Source organism: Anthonomus grandis, chromosome 1, assembly GCF_022605725.1.
Source record: "Anthonomus grandis grandis chromosome 1, icAntGran1.3, whole genome shotgun sequence".
Lineage (NCBI taxonomy): Eukaryota > Metazoa > Arthropoda > Insecta > Coleoptera > Curculionidae > Anthonomus > Anthonomus grandis.
In genome coordinates this window covers 37,470,331-37,492,037 of record NC_065546.1, presented here as the reverse complement: position 1 = coordinate 37,492,037, position 21,707 = coordinate 37,470,331, and the positions used below count along the sequence as shown (strand labels likewise).

Here is a 21,707-nt window from a genome sequence, read left to right as displayed (position 1 = left end):
TGGTAATTAAAGATATGGTACTATGACTTCAGCCTTTTAAAAAGAACTCAAGAATTCTATGGATCTACAACATACTACGGTCTTTTTTGTTTAATAGGTCCTTCTTTGGTAACACACAACATGGTTTTTGCATAGTAAATCTGCTGACACTGCATTGTTTAACCATATATTATCCAAAGTTGACCCACTGGACTCTAGAAAAATGGGTATATACTTTGACTTTAGTAAGGCTTAAATTTTAAATTAAAAAGGCCTGGTGAATTATATAACCGAATTAACAGAAATTAAACAAATAGGAGCTTGAGGGGTGTGCTTGAAAATAGGCGGTCATGTGGTTAATTTTAATTGTCCCGATATTATTGTTTTAGAAAAAAAATCCATAATTTTTGGAGCTGTATAGTAGTCCCGACCTTGCCATAGCATGTTGCCAAAAATTTGATTAAAATATTATACAATCAATATTCATATATTGATTTTGTAATGCTTGTTCAGCCAGTCATAAGGTACTCTCAGTCAAATAAAAGGTAATACATTTTTTGATATGCCTGGCTTCGTATTACAGACTTAATGACTAGTTGCTACAAGTACAAAATAGTTTTTAGCCAAATATTATGTACTCCATCACGACTCGGTGATTTTAATTTGTGTGTACTTTTAATAACATTTGAAACTTCCTCGGTTGTTAAAGGGTTTGGTCTCATCTCAATTATAATTATTATTATTTACATTTTTTTAATCGTTTTTTTTTCAAGTGAGTCACGGGTCACGATGGATCAAGCCACGATCAAGATGAATGGATTGTCTGGAGAATTATTGCCTTTTACATTTGCACGTGATTGTTCAGTTGTATTTTTATTTTGGAAAGTTAATTTTTCAGGTTTTTATATACAACGTTTCAGATGAATCAGTAGATAAAATGAAACACTATCAAATCTGCCAATTTCCCACATTTGCTGGATTTCTTGTCTCAGTGTCAGTTCATATTTTTGGATCTTTTCTTCGGACTTTAGCAGAAAGGTTATATTGGTGATAGCTACGTCGATCAGGTAAGTTGTTTTGTTGTTTTTATCAGTTAGTTATGTCTTGCCTGTTGAACTGTCTTGTTCTATTTGTTAGTATGCTCTTGTCCCAGTATATTTTAAAATTAGGATTTTCTTATACAGGGTTGGCGTTTATATTATTAGAAAGGTGTGTCATCGTTTCGGATTCGGCACGCTTTTAGGTAGTTCTAGGTGCACGATTTTTGCTACTTGATAATGTCTTTCAATGTATTTTACTTCTGCTAGTTTACTGCACTTTGATGCTATATGATCTTATGCTTAACTGTAGATGCATCATCCAGACTCCTGAAAAATCTACCATGCAGTTCTTTAGATCGATCTCCAGTAGTAGTTTATCGTCTGCACCTATGATTACACCATGGAGTTAAATGTCTTGATGACTTTGGCGTTCAATTTTGATTTTAGTATAATTTTCACCCTCTTGTGGAATTTGTATTTAAGTTTTTTTACCTGTGTGTTGCATATTTTGTGTTTTGGAAGCATACTCAGATATTTAACAGGTTCAATAGGTTGTTAATAAGTATTTGCTCATATTGTGGACTAGTTTTAGCGCTGTGTCTAGTTGTTCTCGCGGTACCGTAGATTTTTAGAACATCCATGAAAAATAGATGACTGAGTTTTATGTTATCCTGGCAAGTCTTAATATTTATTCCGGGCTCTGTCCAGTTAATTGTGTTTGATATTTAAGGCCACGCAAAACCACAATGCATTCAGTGGGTCTCCTTGGAAAATTCTCATTTTAATCGAAATTTCCTTTGTTTGTTTAGATTTTTCTGTATTGCTCAAGGTAAGAAACGTAGACCATTGTAGCATTTTAAATTCCAAGAATTTGATCATGGGTTGGTTTACTTGATGCATTTTTTGGGCAGATATAATCCCCGAATGAGGTACAGGGTCAAATGTCTTTTTAGAGTCAATATAAGTAATGTGAGTATTTCTCTGTGATTGTCTCCTTATTCCAAAAAGACGGCATTCACAACAAGCTGCTCTTTGAACCCCAACACATCTCGACTAGCTTTGCTCTTCGATTATTTCGCTCCAGGTGAAGGTTGATATTTTTGAATATCGTGGCTGTAGATATTTTATAAAAAGTTGAGAACTGTCGTGGGTGTGCTTAATCTTTAGAAATAGATGTGTTATATCCTATATTACATATTTTGGACACTTTTATGGACGATTGTGTATAAAGTTAAGCTGCTGGAATCTTTTCTGAGGTGACGCGTTACAAGTACCATACATTGCTATTTTCTCATTATATTGGGTTTGAATGTTGGGGTCGTTAGATATTCATATATTAATGAGATAGGTGATTTGTTCTTTTTTGTTTTTGAAACCGATGTCTGGTGCCAATTTCTACGTTCCAATATAGTTTGTTTTCGTTCGTATCGATAATTGTGGTTAGGGAATATTTGTAGTATGATATTTCTTCTTTGATGAGCAAATAAATCTCTGCGAGTGGTTGATGAATCATTTTTCCTGCCACGGTGTATTGTTCGGTGAATTCTGTACCTACTAAGATTTAGCATCCACCGGTAATACGATCTATCGTTTCCTCATATTGGTGACATTTATCAGTATGTACTCGTACATCTAAATCTTTTATTATTTATTTTTAGTAGCTTCGTGTGGCTATATGTGACTTGGTCCTATATTGCAAGGAGAAAAACACAGACACAGTCTCAGGGAAGTTTTCTATCTTCAAGTCATTTATATGAGAGCTTTTTTGATCCGTGGTCGTGCGGTATTCTGTTGTATCTATGCTTTTAGCTTTGCAGGCTCTCGGGTAAAGGCATGTTCGTTTACAAAGTAAGAATTTCCGAAGTTGCTTTTGTATTTATAGTGCTTCGATATCTACATTCTCCTTCTCTTCTGTTTATTGTCTTTCCCTACAAGAATTAAGATAGAGTTATTATATTTCTTAAGCTCTGATCAAGTGAGCATATGGATATTTTCTAGGTCTGTTTGGGTCCATTTGATTTTACCAAACGAGTATGTGAGTATTGGAATTGCAAATGTGTTAAATAAAGTGGAGTTTTTAGGACTGCCGTAATTTTGGTTTGACTTGTTCCTTTAATTGTGTCTTTATTTATGTGTGGTTTGTTGGAATCCAAGATATTTGCAAACTTCGTTTTCTGTCATATTGTGTAATATTTCATGTTTATGGTTTCTCTATTCTGACTTTCTTTCCAATTACCCTTTTCGATGTGTAATATCTCACATTTACTTATACTGACTTCCATCTGTATATCTGTTTCTATAATCTTGAGCGACCCTTTAAGTTGCCTGGTTGTAGGCGCGTAGAGTTTTATATGGTCCATATACAAAAGGTGGTTGACTTTATATTGTGCAGGTTTTTTTGATGGTTTATGTTAGTCATTTAGTGTGTTTGAGAGTGAATTAAGGTATATGCCTTTAAATAATCCTTAATAGACAGCTTCATTAGGTTTAGCTTCTGATGATATGGTAATTTTCGTATTGCAGGTTTTCACTATCTCGGTCAGAAATTATTTAATTATGGTGGCTATTTTCTAAATGTAAGTTGATAATGAAATTTTTAAATTTTTGTAACAAAATTCACTGAAACTACGTATGTATTTTGCTTCTCAAGAAACGTTTATATAAGAATTTTGGGACTATTTATTAATATTTTATGGTTTGTTTGAAAACATATAAAAAAATATAAAAAGTCAATATTGACCATAAATAAAATGATGTGAATGAAAGACATACGTACATCAATATTAATTTATATGACAAGGGAACTAAAACTTAGAAATTATGAACTAAAAACTACAGGGTCATATTAATAAAGTTGATGGTTTCTACTGAGAGCCAACAGTTCAAATTTTAAATTAAATATTGTGCAAGGGAAAAAATCTTTCTAAATTTGGGTATATATTCATTTATTTATGTCAAACAATTCCTAAGTACTTTCAGATATATTCAAAAAAAAATACAAAATAAACGTTTTTTCTCTTTTGTCTCCCTACAAAACAGTGAAACACGATTTAAAATTTTTCGCTTCATTTTTAGATGTGCATTGAAAATAGTTTTTATAGTAAGACAAATCTACTATTAAAAAAACAAATTAACTTTCTTGTCATAAAAGTTGAAGAAGTTCATCAGCAATCAAAAAGTTGTAATGCTCGCTGTCTGTGGTGGGCATAAATACATTTTAACACCTTGGTATTAGATGCATATTGTTTGCGATGGGAAGATTTTTATCACAGGAGAGATGTTAATATAAAATTAGAATTATTTAGCTCCAACATTTTAAATTTAATTAATAAACATGCTCCTAATATTCGTCAAAAAACTACTGAAAGAGAATATAGACCATGGATTACTCCAAATATTAAATTTCTAGTAAAATTGCGAGATAAAGCTTATAACAATTATCTCAAAGATAAAAGAAACTTATGATTACGACATTATCGAGAAATTGACATTACGCACCATTGTTCGGAAAAAAATTGCATTTTGCAATTAGTTTAAAATAAGAGAAGGATTTCTGGGTAACCGCAAAAAGACGTAACATTACGCAAGACTCAAAATCTGATGTTCCTCCTCACTTGGCTCATGTAGCTAAAATTAATAAGTACTTTTCAAATCGTAACAATGGAGCTGATATTTTTTCTCAAGATAAAATTTAATTTTATAAAAAAATATTATATGAAGTGTGCCAAATACACACATTTTTTTATATCATTATTAGACGAAATAGACGTGTTTAAAATTGTAAATTCTATAAAAACAAATACAGTTGGTGACGATGGAATTTCTATATGTGATATTAAACTCTGTTTTCCATTTTGAAAAATGCCTCTTTTAAACATAATCAATACTTGTATCTCAGAATAAGTATATCCAGTATCTTAGATAATGGTATATATGTGCAAACATGAAAATATTATACCATTATCTAAGATATTTAATCCTGTAAACGGTAACGATCTGAGACCAATTAGTATTTTACCCGCAGTTTCGAAGATATTAGAAAAACCCATATCTAATAAATTAAGATTTTTTTTTAAATCAATGAGCGTAATTCGTGATTGTCAGTTTGGTTTTCGTAAAAATGTCAGTACTACCACATCTCTTATAAAATTTGTCAATGACATTAAAACTAATCTGGATAAAATGGAAATAATATGCGTTGGACTTTTAGATTTTAGTAAGGCTTTTGATACTATTAATCATGAAATGCTTCTAACCAAACTAATATATTTTGGATTATATAAGGATGTGTGCTCAGTTTTTTTTAATTTTATCTTGAAAACCAAGCGCACTGTATTCGTTTAAAACCAGAATTTGGTAATATCATCAAATCCAACTTTTTACCTATGAATGCAGGAGTACCACAGGGATCCATATTAGAGCCACTCCTTTTTTCTGTTTATGTAACAGATATGCACAGAGTCCTTACACAAGCAAAAATTCAGCAATATGCTAATGACTCTTAGATATTCTTTTCTTTTTCTCGGACTGATTTTCCCATATTTCAACAAAGTTTTATTGAGGAAATTAACATGATTAGTCAGTATCCACAAAATCTTAACTTAAGCCTAAATGCAAGTAAATCATCAATTATTCTTTTTGGTAATAAAAATCAAGTAACACAATTATCTGACAGTATTAATATTCAAATAAATTAGACCTCTGCCAGTAGTTACTGAAGCGAAAAATGTAGGAATGTGTTTTGATAATGCCCTCTTATTTCAAACTGACAATAAACAAAACTTGAAAAAAATTAACAACAAACTATAGCATACATGTGCTTAAGAAAAATAAACTACTTAAAAAAATATTTGCCACCAAAAACTAAATATTATCTATGCAATTCTCTTGTTTTATTAATCTTCGATTATTAAGATATCGTTTATCATAATTATCTTACATTAGGTAACTCCTAATCTATTCAAAAATTACAAAATACATGCATACGTTTTTTTCTCATAGAGCTTTCAGAAATCAGATTATTCCACATTTTAATAATAATTCGATTTTATCAACGTTTAATAAACCAAAACATCATATTTTTTTATATACAGAATAATAAAAAGTAGAGATCCACCATATCTAAGGGTACTTTTTAATGCTCGTGACTATACTTACTTTACTAGAAATAAAGATGATTTTAATATACAGTCACATAAATCAGTCAATTTCCAAAAATCTTTTAGCTGTTTTACAATACACTATGAAATAGTCTTCCATATGATTTAAAACAAATGTCGCCTAACCTTTTTAAGGACTTCATTAAATCACGTCTTCTGGAGGAACAAACGAGATAATTGAAATTTCTTTACTTTGAGCATGTTCATGAATGGGTGTTGCATATACTTCAATGGTTTAAAAAAGCTAAAAGGCTCCCTAAAATATAAATTATTAATTACATAATAATTTTTTAATTTTCGTTGTTGTTAATGTTCGCCTGCCTTATGCATATCTTAAGTTTTGTGTAATAATTGAAATTTACATTTCATTACTTGGTTTTTGCTTTATTTTCGGTGTTCTTTTCTTGGCTTTTACACACTTTTTGTCACATTTCTTGCTCCCCTTTGCGCCTCTCACCTTTAGGATGTATAAGTTTTCTTTTCAACTTACACTTATACAGGGTGTCCCAAATTCGAGCCTCACCATTGGGATCTGGTAAACTAGAAGAAATACGAGGTCGGTTGAGGCAAAGTTGCGCAATGTGGTGTTCACTAATTCACGCCCTTTTGAAATTTCAAAAATTCCGTATAGTTCCAGAGATATATGGAAAAAATCGAATGTTCGCGATTTCTTTTTTATTTTTTAACGACTCTATTTAAATATATATAACAAAATAAATTAGTTATTTTCATTGCAACTTTTTCTATTATACAAAATGGTGTTGTCAGGTTTTCAAACCGACGTTTCATATTTGATCTGTCATCATTATGTTTTTTTTAAAATACGGCCCTGGCTTTTTTATAACGGATTTGAAGAGCCCGTTATGTTCCTAAACCAACGATAAATCGCACTAATTTAAAAATGTTATATTAATGGATATTTCCAAGAGGACTCTTGTGTTAAAGAGAAAGACAAAAAAGGATTAAAAACCTTTTCTTCACAATAACAACAAAAAAAAGTTATTTATAATCCCAATGCTGAGGCTCGAATTTGGGATACCCTATATATGTCAGAAGAATTATATTTAGTTATACCTCTATATTACTAGTAAAATTCATATAGAGAACGGGGCAACTTCACATAAGCTTGTATTCAAAAGAGTCTTGTGGATCGGTTATATAATCGCGAGGTGGTCCTTATTTGTCATATTTTTTTTATTGTTATTGTGTTGTAACTATAACTTTGTATTTTAAGGACCAATAAAAAAGTAACATTTCAAAATGATTTAGACAGTAATTGATTAATAAAATGCAGTAAAAACTTGAGTCGTGTTTAAAGGTTTAATTGTCTTTAACTTAATGGTTGTATTTAACTTAAATTAATAATGTTACCTTTAACTAAAACTCCATTTTAGCACAACTGAATGTCCTATAATTAATAATTATTGATTTTTCAATCAGATAAGATAGACCTTACGTCTATTTCTTTCACCAATACGTCAGTCCCATTAAATATGACATACGGATCAGATAAGCGACCATCACAGTTTCTTTTAATTGTTATCGCTTCTGAAAGTGGCCACTCTTCAGCTCTGACTTAAAAAATTTATAGACAATAATCGTCAGGAAAAATATTATTATATAAACCTGTTGAAATAGCTAGAAATGTTTTTGAAGGTGGTAGACAATGGTACAGTGAAAACATCTTGTCGGACTTGCATTGTCTTATTTATTTAATGTAACACGACGTTTCGGTTGGTAAGTATCTCCAACCGTTATTAAGTTTACACTTGATAACGGTTGGAGATACTTACCAACCGAAACGTCGTGTTACATTAAATAAATAAGACAATGCAAGTCCGACAAGATGTTTTCACAGCTAGAAATCTTAGGGTAATTTGGTCCCAAGCTAGCACATCTGAAAATGGAAATTTCAGACAAAACACCGCGTTAAATAAAAAATCAAAACGTGCCGGTAATAATAAATGGAATCGGCTAAAATGCCTCCTCTTTGGCATTTTTGTGGCATTTTCTGAGGAACGCCGCCAGTATTAATCGGCCATCGATCACCACCGATATTTATGTGCTGGCTTAGATTTCCTGTAATTACATCGGAACGAAACAATTTCTTGCTCTTAATGAGGCATTAGACTTGACTTGTAACAATGAAACTGCAACTTAGGGACGTGATAAAATTGCTTCTTGATGAATTAGGTACATTTAATTTTAAAGGTTTCTTGAATTATGAAATTAGTAATTGATTTAATGTTAATAGAATTATTTTTAATGTTTAAGGGGCAGAAATGGAAAAATCTGATCTCTGAAGACATATTATTCATTATTTTATTTTAATCAAAACGTTCATGAAATATTTAAAGATTAATTTGACAAAAACTAAAAAAGATATTATTAGTTTTTATTTCATGTACCAGAGTGCATTAAGCGCAGCTTTAATATTACATTTGTGTGCACATATCAAATTGCGTTCTGCATGGTCTTGCATCCTCTCCTCGTGTCTGTTTAGTGCACAACATAAAATTTAAATATGTTGGCTGCAAATACTTAAAACATAGAGTCCCGATAGAATTCCTGCTAAAATATTAAAGTTGATCGAAGGGAAGAATCTAAAGTGGCATCATACATACCAAATGGCTAAAATCTGTTATCTACCTCTCGAAACCTAATACCAAGAAATCGAGAGCATCTACCACAGATATTTCTCAGTAGAATATTCAAGCTATGTGAGGAACTACCTGAGACGCCATTCGGCTTATGTACATACTAGAGAGGTTCTATTTTCGATCCAGATGTTGCTGCAGCGATGCAGGGATGTCAACGTCGATATATATGCAAGTTTCGTAGATTCTAAAAAGACGTTTGATCAAGTTCGACGCACGAAAATGATGGAGGTTCTGCAAAAAGCTAACCTGGTTGGGAAGAACCTTAAAATCATCAGAATCTTTATTATTTAATTATAATTAATAATAATTAAACTTACATATATTGACTTTGTAAGTGTTGATACATAGTCACTGCAGTAGAAAACTAGACATCTTTCAATATAAAAATGTCTCTTACTAAATCTTAAAATCAATATTCACTTTGTCAATTTATTAAAAAAATACTTCTTACCAATAAAGTTTAGAGAATTAAATAAGGTTAAAGAATTTCACATAAGGTAAAAGTACTAATTACCGGCTACTTGAGGATGAAGTCGAACCAATCTCAAGTGTGTTCAACTAAATGTCAAAATAAATATAACAGTTTCTATGAAAGCAAAGGAAGTATATATGATGTGTCCGCCTAAATATGTCTTAGTTTTCGACTAGCCCAAAATCATTAGCATATGGGTATACATGAATAAAGGAGATATAAATACTTAATGTAGTTAAAGATTCCTTCGCGTTATTATTATAATGCTATATACTTCTCTCCTTTCTTATATACTTTCACCCCTTTCCGTGAGTATCTTTTCACCTTTTAGACATAATGGAATCGCCGTTTCTTCACAGTAACAGATTTTCATGAAATCATTGATTGATATCTGTGTTATTAAGTTTAATTTAATTTACATCAGCTCATAAATCAGAAAGATTTTCAGGGCACCTCTTGAAAAAAAAACGTTCATACCAATATCGGACTGGTCTACCATTTGGAAAGAAATGTTCTCTTTTCAGGAATCAGAGATAACAGAAGAGATACAAATATTACGTGATGTAAGGCAGGGATCACACTCTAAGCGGAATTTTCAACTTGTATTTGGAATACATACGGAAGCATTGGAAAATGATCGAATAACATCAGGCATTCAGATAATACCATAATTTTTGTAGACAATATAACTTTTAAAGAACAGTGCTATATAATATATTGCTATGATACAAGAACCTTGGCCTAGTTGCCATAGGAGACATTGGATTGGATTGGATGGACAGTTTATTATTTACAGCTCTTTAACAGAAAGTGAAATATGAACGTAATTTCTTTTACCAAATATACAAATCACACACAACAATTTTGCAATCTTTAAATTGTTTTTTCACATTGATTATTGAAGCAAAACCCATACAAAAAATCACAGTAATTAAAAGTGCTTACTACTAAACTCTCGCAGAGCAATCGTAAAACTATGAATTATTTTTAAATCTAAAATTGACATCTAATCTTAAGTTGACAAACTTATAATTTATAACTACTTGTGAATTTCTGTGAAAAAAATAATTAAACTCTTTTTCAGTGTGTGTTACTATTGATGCGAACTGTTATGATCGTCATTTGCAAAAAGTCTGCTTAAGAATACGATGTTTTATAAAAAAATTTAAATAAATACTTTTTTTTTAAAGAAATCTATTACCTAATTTTTCGTCTCCCAACGAAATTTCCAACCTTCCATTTAAATCTTTTAGATTAAAAAAATCTCTAAAACACAGCTCCTTTACTTGAAATGGCTTACCCCTTTTTTCTAGTTCGAAGTTATGTACTCATTACGTAACTATAATGGGCTTGTAGCGCTTTATTTGTCGTTCGATTACAGAATGAGCACAGTCCTCCTAATTCTGCGTATATCCTGTTACAAGGAATTTATAGCATATCGATCTAATATGATACGTTTTAGAGGATAAATTTTTTACTTTTTTTTGCTAGCCAGTGCAATTGTCTGAGTAAAAAACAAATTGATCATCACATTCAGACCTTGCTATTGATGTATGTTCTATATTGCTCAGTAATCAAGATGTTATCTTATTTGCTCCTCAATTGTCATTCGTCTTAATTCAGGCATAGCAGAAACAATTGTCTCAATTTGAGTTGCCGCTCATTACATAGATGGTAAATATTAAAACATTTAACTTAAACTTTTAGTAAGTAAAAAGGTACAATTTTCTTGGACCATAGCAGACTACCTTGTAAATCAAACACAGCGATTATATAGTTGTCGACACTTTCTTTATTATGACCTTCTTCCATAAAATGAAGTCAGACCAACAATCTTGCTTGCAAATGAAGTAAGAAATGGAATGTTAGAAATTGTCTTGCGCAACATAACCGATCAGTCAACATTTTAATTTGGTGAGGTGTAAAAACGACACTAGTATTATCTGTCGGTAATATTGTGATATACTTAAAGTTGTACGATATTTCACCTAAGTGATAAGTTACGTTATGATTTTTTCAAAAACTTTGTCTATAAAATGCAATTTATGACGTTCTTCTATAAATGGAGCCATATTTACAAAAAATCATAAGTTAGCCTTAGATAAGTCTGCAACCTAAAATCTGCATTAGTGCACATTTTAGGTTGCTTTAAGTTTTCAGAATCAAAACAGAAATAAACCTGTATATTTTCATCAAATCCCTTCATCCTCTGCTCGTTCGATATTTATAGTCCGTAAGTGTGTTGCAATATTATCTTCCCTCCGCATCTTTTGTCTTCACAGCGGTGATTTGCCTTTTGGGATCTCCTCAATATCAATTTGAGGATACATTTATCTCATCTTTTTCAGGCATTTATTTCAATTTTTCTAACTTTATAATATTTTCACTATATCTGGCTGTTTATATAGTTTTTCCAATTCCATATTAGTTCTTATTCTGTATTGCTGCGTGCTGTTGACCATAGCTATTTCATATATACTCCTAAGAATTCTACTTTTTGCAAATTTTCAGACGGTTTTCGTTCTGTCTTATTATTGTCCGTATTTAAAATGCATATATTATTAGAGATCTTATCAGCGAAAGGTAAATTACTATTTTTATCTAGCAGGTGACATTTTTTGCTTTCATTATTTTTAGCGCAAAACAGCATCGACTGGTGCCTTCTGTTCTGTTGTTAATTACTTGTGTTACATTGTTGCCACAGGTGAAAGGAGCTCCAAAATATTTGAACTGAGGAACTGTCTCAAAATTGTAGCGGTTATCACGTGCATTACCAATCTATCTCGACGTTCTGTTCTTGTTGTAGCCATATATTTTGATTTATCTTGCTATTTCTCTGAAATGATCGAGAAAGAGAGAAATAAAAAATTAGCTTGAAATTGAAAAAAAAACTTTTGATAATGAGGCCGTAAAAGCATAGCTTTAAAATCAAAGAAAAATTTTTAAGACCGGCTGTGGACAACTTTACCAAAGAAAACTGAATGCACAATACAGCAATGCTGTAACGTTCTTAAAGAAGATCAAAATACGTAAGTCCTTGGTAATCTTATTGATGAAATTATAGAGCCTTTGGTAATTACAATGACATTGTCTGAATCATATAGGAGTAATGATATTTTTTAATAATCGGATTGTTTATTTTGGGGACTACGCTCCATATCATATTATTGTGTATATATTTTTTATTATATATATTCTCTATTGTAATCTTAATATGATGAAATAATTAAAAAGTCAATAAATTATTGTTTTAAATCTATAGTTTTATTTCCTGCTTTTAACCAACGTTAAGTATTCATCAACTTGAGGGACGGTATTTTACCATTATGTAAATCAGAAGCTGTTTTTATCACTGAATGAAAATATGTGGGGATAGTTTGGTTACATTTATTAAGGTAAGTATGGAAAAATAATACAATCATTGCACTTCTTAATTTTTCACAATTTTGAAAGTTGCCTTAATCAATAAAGCGAAATAAAAAAAAAATATTTGTGACTTTTTTAATAATTAATTTTCGGCTTCTTCTATAACTAGGATTCTTTTTACCTACCAACCATAATTTAGCGTTTCCTTTCATACTTTTATCTAATAACAAAATTTATCGAATATATAAATTTAACCTTATACAAAATTATTTTAAATAATAACTAAATAATATTGTCATGAAGTCAGTAGTATGACATTTGCCATCAGCTTATTATATTAATGAGCCCTTAACCATTGTGCCAAATTTCATGACCCTATTGTGTTCAAGGCTATCAGAACATGTCTATTTAATTTTGATAAAACTGACCTGCTTATTCATATAAAGAAAAAAAGACACCCTATATATATATATATATATAAATAGTGTTTTTAAGTAAATAATGAGGCATTGTGCTCCTACAGAAAAAAATAGTATAGACTTTTTCTTGGCTTACTTTCTTTATCGACTTCTTTTTAACGCTCGTATACGTATAATAAAAAAATATTTTTAGCACTCTGACATGACTATAAAGCCCTATAATTAACCAGCTAATGAAAAACCATCAAAAATCTAAACATTAACTAGATCCCTAATTATTTCCGAAAATAACTTAAAAATTGAACCCGCGAAATTACTCCTCTCCGTCTATTTTTAAACGAAGGTACGACCTCCACATGCGTAAATTACAAAAATATCCAAAAATCTACGCTATAAACAATGACGGTGTGATTTATGAGATTTTATACAAAACATTTCATAATATTACATTGGTAATTGTGAAAAAAATCGTATGGCTTATTGACCCACGTCCGAATCTTACTCAGATGTTTATTCATAAGAAATAATGAGCTTGTTAACACCGAAAAAATGTTGAAAGACCGATTCATTTGAATATCATATTGAAGAGAAAGTCGAGCTTGTCGAGGAGATGATGTTGATATTTCGAACGGTCTGTCGATCCCATTTTATCGATGCAGGTGACAATGACAGTTGTAAAATTTCTATAGTGGATTTTGCCATTATAATGAAATACATTTTTTCTAGTATATTATAGAGTATTGTACGTTTATAGAGTTATTTTACATTTATAGGTTTTCCGTTTAACCTTGCAACATGATCAAAAATTAAAATATTTAATTTTTTTTTCGAAACGTTGCATATGCAAACATTTTGATTTAACAAGTAAAAAAATTTAAAACTGTTATATTCTATATGATTTTTACAAGCATTATGCATGTATTCCATTGAAGAGAAAAAAAAAACGTAATTTTTTTTATTTTTTCTGTAATTTATGATAGCCAATTAATGGATTCAAGCACGCAAAATTTAAAAATAATAATACATAGCAAATGCATATGAAACAAAAGACTTAGTTAGACATTGTTTTTAAATGGAACTATGGTTAATTCTAAATATTTTTTTTATAAGTCTATATTCAACGGTTTTTGAGTTCAAAAAAAGTTTCATCTTCGGTTTACATTATTTAATATCTGAATGACTAAGATATAGGGTGATCTTCTCCATTACTTATATTTCATATTAAATAATATTAATATATATTTAATTAAATAATATGTGCCAAAAATATGACTCTTAAGCGTTGAAAGCTCAAAAAGAGTAGAAGATATAGTAATCTAATTAAAAAAACACTTTGAACTTAACAGAATTGAGCATAGAATCTTAAAGTTTATTGATTTTCACGCATTTGGTTTTTTATTACGATTTTCAAATGTTCCGACCTAAAATACACAAATTAAAATCTGCGGAGAAAGTAAGAAATATACTGTATCCTTAAAATATAAACTTATATAGCAACATTTTAAATAATCCGTTGTACTTTTCGTAAAATATACACATTTAATGCATAAAGTTATTAACTAAATACATAAATAATCTTATTGCAGGCAATTGCAATCAGTTCTTCCCTATAAATTATATGATTATATGGTGTAAATGTAATTAATATTATAAATCTACAGTTTATATAAGTAAGCTTATTAAAATTAATTAGTAATTTATTTAGTAAACTGATACAGCTGACGTCTAATTAGGAAGTACAAGATTTGAAGAGTTCTTCAGATGGGCGGCACATAAAGCATATGCTTAAGTACTTAACTGTATTTTCCGGAATTTATTATCGTTTTTTAGAAGTATTTCGGGTATTTTTAGTATAGATATACGAATCGCATTTTTAAAAAAATTAAGAATCTGTATAAGGACTTTTATAAGGAGAGTGGGTTAAATTTGATGTGTGGCCCATTTCAAAAAAATTTATTTAAAAAAATTGCATAATAAACTATTTCATAATGAAACTACAAGTACGTACTTAAGGTACGTGTACACATTTTTTTTTTACATTTTACGAAGATAATAAAACACACAAAATCTTATTCTAAGAATATTCTAAAAACATTATTCATAGCAATTTCATAGATAAATTTAAATAGTAAGATATAAAAATTAAAAAATTATTTTAATAATTCTCAAAAATAAAAATAAAAATAAATCTACTTCCTAATAAAAATATAACAGAAAAACTATTAAAAATTCATAATAGTGATTTTATATTTTATTATTAAAAAACTGTTACATGTGTTTACACTAATAATTTTGATTCTTATATAGATAAACTCACAAAATTTTATGGATAATTTTTATTACATTTTTTTAACACACTTTATCATCTTTAGGTAAGTTTTGATGGTGTAAGTTTTTTACTAATGTTTTTGTTGACAAAACTGTACTGTTGTTAAAAATTAATTAAAAAATGACGAATCTGAAATTATCAATACATTTAATATAAAACCTTTAATACGGTAATACGATCATCAACCAGTTTTTTACATCTGTTACTGGATAATACCTGTGACTCCTTTTCTGGCTTGTAAGTTCTTATTTGTACCAGGGTTACAAAGTGACTAAGGCCCACCAAGCATTGATCTTTTTATCTTGATTTGTGTTATTTTAAGCTTCTTAGCAGATGTGCCTGTCAGAGTTACATCTTTGGCGCCGTAGGTCATGCACTAATTAAAAACCCTTCGTTTTAGACAAATTGCGAAATTACTCTTAAACAAATTCCCAACTCTGTCATATGTAGCTCAAGACAGCGTAATTCTTCTTTTTAATTCACACGTTTAGTTGTCCTTCGAGATTCCCATTTAATGACCATATGTGTAGGTATCCATCAACTCCACCTTACAGTCACCAACAGCAATATTTCCACTTAGTACAAGATTTGTCATACATTTCTTATTTGATATATTAATTTTTAGCCCGACCTAAGCACATCCTTTATGAAGATCTTCCAGCATTTTCTCCATATTGTAGGTTATCAGACATTAAAGGTATATCATCCGCGAAGTGAAGATTTGTTAGGGTTAAGCCCTTTCCGCTTTACTCCGCTGTCGTACTCCTCTACCGATTCTTATAAGATTGGTGTTTTTATGTAGTTTTACCATCATGGTAGTATTTTATATACATATGTCATTAGTTTAGTATATTAATAAAACACACGACATTTTTGTAAGGAGTCTAAGACTGGACTCAATTCAACGGAGTCAAAGGTCTGGTGGAAGTTTGCAAAGGTAAAAAAAATAGGGTTCTATTTTATTCGATTGATCTGTCGATCACAGTTTTAATGAAATCCTCTACGAAAATCTGGTTTGGTCAATTGGTTGGTAAACATCTTAGTTGTTTTCCAATCATGTAGTAATAATTCTGGTAAAGAGTTTATGAGGGAGACCAATAGTATTATATAACTTTTCAGTTCGGTTATATTTCCATTCTTGTGAATCAAGATCTCGTGATGTTGTACCATTTATTTATTTTTATATTTTTTTATTTTGGTCAAAGGAAAATTACAACATTTTAAAACTAAAATTTATCGCAAATAAACTAATATTAATAGATACCTTATATTTAATCATCCAATAAATGGTGAAAAGAGGCGTGGTAAAAAATGTATATCATCATGCAAAAAATTATTTGTAATAAAGTTGAATTGCACACAATAAACTTTATCTTCATTAACCAGCCTCTCTTCGTCCACTGCTGGATATAACCTTTCTTGATAACTTTCACATTCTCCTATTTTGTGCCTCCTGTATCCAATTTATGTGGATTGGTTTATTATCATCGGAATATCTAGTTGGTGGTCGTCCCCTACTTCTATATGCTTCTTGCAATGTTTTCCGCTCAATTCCACTTTTGGATTAATATTCTTTTTGCTGCATCAATCACTCTGATTCTTCTACATAGATTAGCGTTTGTGTTATGATCTCTGAAGGTCAGTCCCAGCATTCGCCTTTTCATTGCACGCCGTGCCACTTTGATTTTCTGTACCGCTTTTTTTGTTAATATCAAAATTTCTGCATCATAAGTTAGAATAGGTAGAACACATTACTTGAAAACCTTTCCCTTTAGACAATTTTATAAATCTTAATTCAATATTCAAAAAATTTAAAAAAGTAGTCCATTTTTCTCAAAGAGACCTCTTAATAATAAAAATTCAGAGATTGGAGGGACACAAAGTCAATGGTCTCAATTATGTTTATTTAAAAAAAAAACGATTACACCTGTTTCGCCCCAAAGCATCGACAGATCTAAAACAATTTTTTCTTTAATAAACTCAAAAATATACTTTAGATAACACCGCACTCACTCTCGACTTCTTCCACACTAATAACTATAAGCACAGATTTAACTAGCTAACGCAAGCTAGCTTAGTTAGCTAATTGCGTTAGCTAGTTAAATCTGTGCTATAAGTTATACTCCATGAACCCGAAAACACCTTTACTTTACGGTTTACCCAAGGTTTATAAGACTGGCTATCCCATTCGTCATGTAGTTTGTTTTTTAGATTCACCTTGCTATTTACTATCCTCGTGGCTTAGTAAAGTCTTAAGAGATATTACAGCATTTAATAACATTTTCTCCACTACAAATTCTATAGATTTTGCTGACATTCTTAAAAATACACCAATATCTGAAAAAAAGATATTAATATCTTTAGATGTTAAAAACCTCTTTCCAAGTATACCTCCCAAGGACTGCGTTGATCTTGTCTTAAGTTTGTTAAATAAAACCTCCTTACCTAAATTAATTAAGGACAACCTAATCACTTTATTATCGATTGTTCTCGACCAAAACTTTTTTAAATTTAACGATTGTTTCTTCAAACAGACCAATGGGTTGGCGATCGGCTCTTGTCTGTCCCCGTTTTTAAGTGAGATTCTTATGCATAACCTGGAGAGTAAGATAATGTACAGTACCTTTGCCCAGGACATGTTTTTTACAAACGGTATGTGGATGATGTCTGTTTGGCCTGGAGTGGGAATAAATTCGAACTGGATAATTTTTTGTATTTTTTAAACTATCTACATCCTAACATAACTTTTACCTTAGAAAAAGAAAAAGACGGTAAGCTTACTTTTTTAGACCTTTTGCTGACTAGAGATAACAACAAAATCACCTTTGATATTTATGGAAAACCTTCCTCGACGGACAACATTATCCAGTTTGATTCTAATTCCCCGTATTCTCATAAGTTTGCTGCATTCCATTCCTTTTTCTACCGGTTATTCAAAATACGATTATCAGCAAGCGCCTTTCAAAAAGAGTTAGCTACAATTAAACAGATTGTAGTAAATAATGGGTTTCCATTAAGTATAGTTAATAAAATTTATTTCAAATTTTATAATAAATACAAGCTCTCCTATAATTTAATCCATAACACCAGCATTAAGAATTCTAGATTTCATTGCCTCACTTACTTTGGTAGTATTTCCTCTCGATTGGCAAAATTTTATTATTATTTTAAAAACTATAATTTACAGATATCATTTAAAACTTCCAACACATTATTTAAAAAGCTCGTAAACATTAAAGATGAAAGAGAACCCTTAACCCTATCGGGAGTTTACTGACTTAACTGCGGGGACTGTAATGCCGTTTACATTGGTCAGTCTGGAAGGAAAATAAAAAGAGAGTGTAGGAACACTTAAGAGAATATAATAAATACTAAGATACCGAAATCGCCAAGACTAAATCGGCTTTTGCATTTATTATTTATTATTTATACAAGTCATATTTTAAAATAAAAAGTATTTTTTATTTTATTTTTTGCTTAATTTCCGTTCTCCCGTTCAACTTAACCTCATTCTGCTTGTTTTATTTACTTTTATTTTATTTAGTTTTGACACCGGATTTAATGTGAACGCCAGCATTATTTTTTATTTTTTATGTATTTATTTTGTTTTAACTTGAATATTTATGGTGTTAATCCAATAGCTTTACCGGTAATTCATATCTCAACATTGTAATTTGTGTCTATGCATTGCTGTTTTTATACTAGGGTTGCCTTTTATTTTCTTTTAGATCTGACGATGCCTTAGGGCGAAACACGTGTAATCGTTTAAAAAAAAATAAACATAATTTGAGACCATTGACTTTGTGTCCCTCCAATCTCTGAATTTTTATTACTTTAATATGTGCCTTAAGTTCCTAAATATGGACTAAGTTTATACTATTTACCTAAGCAATTCGCAGGTTGCTTATCTCTGTTTATACAGATTTCATGGCAAACATACTTGTATGAGGTAGTTTCTTCTACGTGGATTCCATACAGTATAAGACTAGTCATTAGTTAAGATTTTGTGACATTAACTTTTAGTCCGATCTTATGGGAAGCAGAACTTATCTGTTTTAGCATGGCCGGATTTGATATGACTGTCAGCTTTGATCTTAGGAATATCATCTGCGAATCTGAGATGTATTAGGGTCACACCGTTTATATTTAACCCTACATTTTACACCACTACATTTCAATCTATACTCAAACAGGTTTGTCAACAGTGTCGGCGAATTAGTGCCCCTCTATCGAAGTCAAGTGTCAAAGGCTTTTTCGCAATCTACGAATATCAGGACAAGTGGTATATAGTATTGAACGGACTTTTCTATAAGATTCTTTAGGACTTAAAGAGGATTGATCGTGTCACAACCTGGTTGAAACTGTCCCTTTGGCTAATTTAGGTTCAGCTTTGTTTTAAGCCTATTTGCGATAATTCGAGTGAATAGCTGTAGATATGTAGTTGTAGATATGAGACATCAGACTGATAGGACAGTAATTTGCAAGAATGGTTATGTCACCTTTCTTATCTGTTAGAGTAATCGTTGCATTGCTCCATTATTGTGGTATGGTGGTAACAGAACATTAAAACTGGGCTAGTTTAATGGTTTCAATGACCACTTCATCTTCGTTAGGGGATTTGTTGTTTTTTTATTATAAAAATCGCCTTTTTGTATTTTTGAATCAACGCAGGCAATTTAGTTGGCGTTAATGAATCGATGGTATCTCCACCAGTTGTAAGAAAACAGGACGGTACAACAGGTGACTAGTACTAGCTATCATCAACTGCGCCTGTAGATAATTGATTTTTGATTCTTCGAAGCTCTTCGTCAAGGACATGTAACTGCATTCAACTCCAACATGAGTTAGTTGCCCCTTAAAATGTATCATCAGAAGCTGTACGACATATCCTAAAGCAATCTGGAATAACGGCTAGAGTTGCTGTTACTGCTCCTTATCTCACTAGGCAGCACCGGGCAGCAGGGTTAGCATTTGCAAGAGAGCACTTAAATTTGAATATAAATGATAACGTACTCTTCACAGGTCGAATTGAGATTTTGTCTATGCTCCTCAGGTTAACAAATACATATCTACAGACGATATGATAAGCGTTATTGCAACACAAAGATGCAACAAGACCTTCAACCAATTTCGGGGAAGAGTCTGTTATGCTCTGGGGAGGAACCTCTTTAAAGAACCACATGGAATTGGTTTTGCTTGTTTTTTTTTTAACTGCCGATAGATACATTAGAGATATTTTGGAACAAAATGTTGCAACCTATGCCCGATTCACTGATGACGATTTTTTCCTAATGCATGATAATACAAGCCTCTACGTAGCTAGAACAGTTAATTGGTTTTCCAATTTGTTTTGGTTTTCCATTATGCAGTTAATAGCCTACTACGGTTATTAACTGCATAATGGAAAAATCTGGACCAACATTACTTAGGAACATTGATTAGAAGTATGCCACGATATTGTCGGGATGTGACACGTGCCAGGGGATGCCACACACATTTTTAGTAATTAACCTAAGATATCCATAAAAAATTTAATTCTTCTTGTTTCACGAGAGTTAATTAAGTATTTACAATGGTACATTTAAATTTTCTAGTAACAAATTAAAATTTTGTTGGATGATATTCAATTCAATTAAGTATCCCATTGTCAAGGATTATATTTGTTAATTTAAAATTCTTTATTTAATTTTAGAGGTAAGGGTCTTTCTATATTTATGGCAAATGCCAATCTACAGCTAATTTATCCTATTTTAAGTTAAAATATTGCTGCGCATCCAATTAAATCATCCATCTAAATCTGTCGTATGTAACACTAATAAATTTGCAATTTTACATGAATGAGTAACCGTATTATTTTTATTAAAAACTTTCGAGTCACACCTTTTTCCACTTAACCAGTCGGTGTTTTGAACGGGATCCAGGATTTTTTTTCACAAATTTATGATAGGTCAACGTGTTTTATGTCCCGATTAAATGACGGTTTGATGTGGGTCAAGCCCGAATCATAAAATATCGCTGCAAGTATATTTCAAATGCCTCTACAAATTGGTTGGTGAGACGTAGGCGTTGGATAAATGGACAGATCGTAGTTTATCTTCTTTAAGAGACCCGATTGGACTTTTACTACATTTAACTTTGTTACTAAAAATATTATTTATTCCTGTAATTTCTTATTTATTCAATTTAATTTACATACAGTTAAATCCAAAATTAATCTTAGGTGTAATATTTATAGTTTTATTTCACACCTCGTTACAAATCTCGTATCAACCGAACTTAAATT

The 21,707-nt window shown here is 30.8% G+C and overlaps 1 protein-coding gene across 2 annotated transcripts in view; it reads right to left on the bottom strand.

The window, feature by feature from the left end:
* Positions 1-21,707, bottom strand: part of LOC126736573 (ankyrin repeat domain-containing protein 6) — a 138,249-nt gene that overhangs the window by 53,279 nt on the left and 63,263 nt on the right. The window lies entirely within an intron of this gene.